Genomic DNA, 5,611 nt, shown 5'->3' with positions numbered 1-5,611 from the left:
CGCGTCTCCTGCGCGGGTCTCCACAATGCCCGACCGTGGGTGCGGGCCTGACCCCACAGTGGCTGGCGCGCCTGAGTGTGCGGCTGATTCGCTGCATGGATCCGTCTTGGATCAGGAGCCGGCTGGCTCTGGTTTGCTGCATGGATCTGCCTCGGACCAGGAGACGGCTGGATTTTCTGTGGCAGCAACTGCTCCTGTACCGCCTACATCTTCTCTTCGGCAAACACGGTCTCGGTCAGGTATTGTCAAAGAAAAACAGTACAATGATGGTACGATAAGGTATGACAAAATTAAACGTGCCTTTCTTACCACCACCAGTGAACCAATTCATTTGCATGATGCTCTTGCTAATAAGGATTGGAAGGAAGCTATGGATAATGAATATAATGCACTTATGAAAAATAAGACTTGGCACTTGGTTCCACCAAAGTATGGAGACAATGTTATTGATTGCAAATGGGTGTATAAGATAAAAAGAAAGTCTGATGGAAGCATAGACAGGTATAAGGCTAGATTAGTTGCCAAAGGATTTAAACAAAGGTTTGGAATTGATTATGAAGATACCTTTAGTCCTGTTATTAAGTCAACTACTATTCGACTTATCTTGTCTATTGTTGTTTCCAGAGGATGGAGTCTAAGACGGCTAGATGTTCAGAACGCGTTTCTTCATGGTGTTTTTGAGGAAGAAGTGTTCATGCGGCAACCACCAGATTTTGAGAATCCCAGCACACCACAACATGTATGTAAGTTGGATAAAGCTTTGTATGGTTTGAAGCAGACCCCAAGAGCCTGGTATTCCAGACTGAGTATGCAGTTGCAACGTCTTGGGTTCATACCGTCCAAGGCAGATACCTCATTGTTCTTCTTTAATAAAGGCAATGTCACTATCTTTGTGCTTGTTTATGTTGATGATATAATTGTTGCTAGTTCAAGTTCAGATGCCACTACTTGCTTGCTTCAAGATCTTAAGTTGAAATTTGCTCTTAAGGACTTGGATGATCTTCACTATTTCCTTGGTATAGAGGTTAAGCAAGTTAAAGATGGCATACTTCTCTCACAAGAAAAATATACAAATGATATTCTCAGAAGAGTAGGATTGGAAAATTGTAAGCCAGTTAACACTCCGATTTCTACCTCAGAAAAGCTTACAGTGGAAAGTGGAGAAGTTCTTGGACCAGAGGATGCAACAAATTATAGGAGTGTTGTAGGTGCCTTGTAGTACTTGACACTCACTCGTCCTTATATATCTTATTCAGTAAACAAGGTATACCAATATTTACATGCACCTAGAACTACTCATTGGACTGCAGTTAAAAGAATTCTAAGGTATCTCAAGTTCTCAGAAGGTCTTGGTCTCAACATTACCAAGTCCTCTTCTATGCTTGTTATTGCATACTCTGATGCTGACTGGGCATGATGTGCTGATGATAGAAGATCTACAGGTGGTTTTGTTGTGTTTCTGGGAACTAATCTTGTGTCATGGAGTGCAAGAAAACAGGCCACGGTTTCTAGGTCAAGCACAGAGGCTGAATATAAAGCCCTGGCTAATGCTACAACTGAAGTGACGTGGATACAAACATTCTCTATGAGCTTGGAGTTAAAACTCCACAGGCTGCGAGATTATGGTGTGATAACATTGGTGCAACGTATCTCTCAGCAAATCCTGTTTTTCATGCACGGACAAAACACATTGAGGTTGATTTCCATTTTGTCAGAGAAAGAGTGGCTCGAAAGCTTCTGAAGATTTGGTTTATTCCTACAGGAGATCAACTCGCAGATGGGTTTACAAAGCCCCTTACCGAAAGAAGGTTGAATGAATTTAAGTACAATCTTAACCTTGGCAAAGCTCCTTGAGGTTTAGATTGAGGGGGAGTGTTAGAATAGACGTATAGGAGTTGTATAGGGATAGAAGTTTGTTTAAATTCTGTACTCCATCTCTATCCCTTCTTCTCTTCTTATTCGTGGAGATCAAGTACGTGGTAGCAGTCATCTGGTTGGCTCGTTCAGTGTAGATCGCCATGGCTCTCATGTGGCCCACGGAAAGATATATATAGCTGGGCTGCGTGTCGCTTGCTGGAGAAGATGCGTAGGACGCCGTCAGCTGCATGTTGCTGACCGGTAGCAAGTACACAGACAGCCGCATGCTGGTGGTTTCTGGCTCCTTGATCTTTGTCGCTGGCTGCGTGCGAGGCCGCCGGCGTTCGAGTCGACACGACTTGTGGACGTGCAGGAGCTCCGGGAGGCGATGCAAAGGGCGTTGATGTAGACGCTTGCAATGCTCGGTGTCGTCCGTGTACAGGAGTTCGTCCCGGGTCCTCCCGTGATCGGCGGCTGAGTCGGTGTAGATCGGAACGCGCCCCGGATGCATGGATGGAGATGGCGTGCTGGTGTAGACGGGAGCCGCGCGATCGGCAAGATCGATGACGCTAGCTCGTGTCCACTGTCCAGGTAGCAGATTCGCCTGGCACCAATACATGTCCGCGGTGTGCTGGCCGGAGCTTGAACCCTCGCCGTAGGTGACGACATCTGTGCACGTGAAGAATGCCGGCTCGATTTAACGATCTCAGATCGGTTCTCTGCTCCCGTGGGTGTGATCACACGGGTAGCCGATCCGACCTGCCGCTGCCTTGCTGCGCGAGCGACCGCCTCCGCGTGATGCACGTAGTCTTGTGCTCCTGGATAAAACTCCATGCATGCACTTTGGCTCGCAACGCCCGCGTGCTGCGGGCCCTGCATGCGTCGGACGCCGGTGTCGCCGAGGTCGTCTGCGCGCGTGCGCCAACGCGTCTTGATAGACACGGTACACCTGATATTCACCAAATTTCTATGGATTTTTGATCGGATGGAGAGCTTTCTAGGTTTATTTGTGACTAATAGGATCGATCTGGTGGACGAAATTTCGAAAATTTATCTAAGATTCTAATCTAAAGAACCGATCTGATCCTTGATCGAGACAGGGTGCCGCGCCCCCGGGGAGAGCAGATTAGTCTCCCCGGGGGCGGCGCGCTGCGGTAGTGGTGGAAAGTCCTAGGATCGGTGTTGTTAGACAAATCGCTCTAATACCATATGGAAAAATACTGTATGGATGAATATTGTGTTGTGTTATTGATCTGACCCTTGTAAGGGTATATATAGAGTACAATGTGCGGTGAGACTTGAAATACAAGACAAGTCATAGTATATTAAAACTAATTCTATTTCTATCTCTCCTTATCTCTAACTAAACATATTTATATTCTAACATGGGCGTCACAAGCAAGCTAGACCGAGCTGGAGGCGTGAGCATCACCACTGGAACATATCTTGCCGGGAGAATGTATCCTGTGCACCAATCCAGTCTATGCACCCAATGCACCGGTAGATTCAGGACCCTTAGATGAAAAGGTAATGGACCAGATTTTGGAAAAGCACTACTATACTTTTTTTGCAGAGACAACCTTGCAGTGTGTACAAATTAACACGCACTCCACAGAACACGCTCCGATCAAAATAAATCTTTGTGTTTACTTTTTTGCTTCAAACTAAAAGGGGTCATATATTTTTAAACTACATGTATGATTTCAGAACCAATTTGACAACCTTTTTTACTTGATGAGATCTTTGAATCGAAATCAATATTGAGTGTATTTTTCAAAATTAGTATTTTGTTGCTTTGAAATTTAACTCAAAACTTGACTGGAACATTTACACGTTTTAAAAATTTTCGGTGAGGAATATCTACATCTTTCTCAAATCTGTGTCCTACGTTCACATTTTTCTAGTACATCAAATTCCAAGTCAATCTTCAAAGAAGCAAATGATAATAATTTATCGAAACATATTCAACATTGATCTTATTTCAAAGATCTCGCCGAGACAAAAAATACAGTTCAAACGGATCTTAAATCAAACATCTGGTTCAAAATATATGAACTATTTTGTGTTCGGACAGAAAAATATACGTACAGATATTTTTATGGGTGTGTGTGCTATGGAGTGCGGATTAGTTTGTACAAACTGTGAGGTTCTATCTGCAAAAATGGTATAGTCCAACTTTTGACCAAAATCTGATCCATTGCTTTTTCATCTAAGGGTCATGAATGTGCTGGTGCATTGGGTGCACAAATGGGATCGGTGCACAGGATACATTCTCATCTTGCCGGAGATGAGGTGGACTCCACAACCGGACCAGACTCTGGCGGAGGCGTGGACTTGGTGGCCAAGTGCCTCACCCAAGAGCCGCTGCGCCATCACTCACGACCATGTGCGGCGACACGTCATCAAGGTTGTCCTGTGTACGTGGAGTTCAAGACATACAACAACAACAGAAAGTGGAGGTTGTGCTGTGTAAGTCATCACTCAGGTTTGATTTTCCAGCATACATATTCAGACAAGGAAGGTTGGACAGGAAGTTGTTGGCATGTTGAACTGCAAGATGGGCACTCACAAAGTGCATCTAACACTATTTCCTATCTTTCCATTTTGACCCGCTAATAATTAGTTGGATTTTTCACCTCTGTTTACCTAGCTACGGTCTGTTAGAAGTATATTTATGTTTAAGATAAAGATAAGAGATAAAGATAGAATAGGTTTAACTTGTCCTCTACTCCAAGTCTCTCTCTCTTCATTGTATCTCTATATATACCCCATACACGGGTCACATCAATACAACACAATATTCTAGCCATCCTAGATTTTCTACATGATATTAGAGCGGTTAGTCTCACGACGCCGATTCTAAAACCTTCCACCACTTCCGCAGCGCGCCGCCCCCGGGGAGATTAATCTTCTCTCCCCGGGGACGCGGCACCCGAACAATCAAAGATTAGATCGGTCTTGTAGTTTCGATCCAATTTTTCAGTTCCCCGTCATTAGATCAATTTCAGTTTTAGAAATTCTCATTAGATTAGTTTTTCCACTAGCTACCAAAAAATCCAACGATCCTTAGATGAAATTCCGTGAAAAGAAAATCCATGCTCATACGTCCGGCGTAGGCATCCATCCCGTTCGCATACGCGCATCTCCCGGCGGCTGCATCTGTATCGACTTCTTCATCCGATCTAATCAAGTCGTCGCCAATAAACCAGAAGGCGGCACACTCATGTCACGAGCGCATGATCGACTCCAACGCGCGCGAACTACGGGTGGCCGGCGACTTGAGCGCGATCACGAGCAACAGGCTTCGAGTCGCTCACGTACCAGCCAAACGGGGCCAGCGATTTCATCGAGCAATCGCATCGAGCGATCTCCACCGGTTCCGCGCCGCGACATCCTGTGCTGCACCTCCAGGCTGCCGCTATCTACATCGACATCATGCCACTACATCTACGTCGAGCCGGCTAACCTGCACCGAGCGATCTACACCGACCCGTGCCACATCATCGAGCTGTACGACTACATCACGCACAACAGAAAAAAAATCTTCGTCAAGCACATGTACGAGAAGCGACCATGACATGCATCGTCCACATGCCAGGTCGGTGTGGAGAGAGATGCAAGTCTTCATCGACTTCTCCGACGCGACACGGCATCGACACATCGTCGCCGCGAGGGACGCCTTCAAGTGATATTATCGTCGACACGATGTTGCAACACCATATCCGACACTTCATCGCCAAGGTCTTCATCAACA

The sequence above is a fragment of the Triticum dicoccoides genome, chromosome 1A (assembly GCF_002162155.2).
Source record: "Triticum dicoccoides isolate Atlit2015 ecotype Zavitan chromosome 1A, WEW_v2.0, whole genome shotgun sequence".
NCBI lineage: Eukaryota > Viridiplantae > Streptophyta > Magnoliopsida > Poales > Poaceae > Triticum > Triticum dicoccoides.
This window is presented reverse-complemented; position numbering follows the sequence as displayed.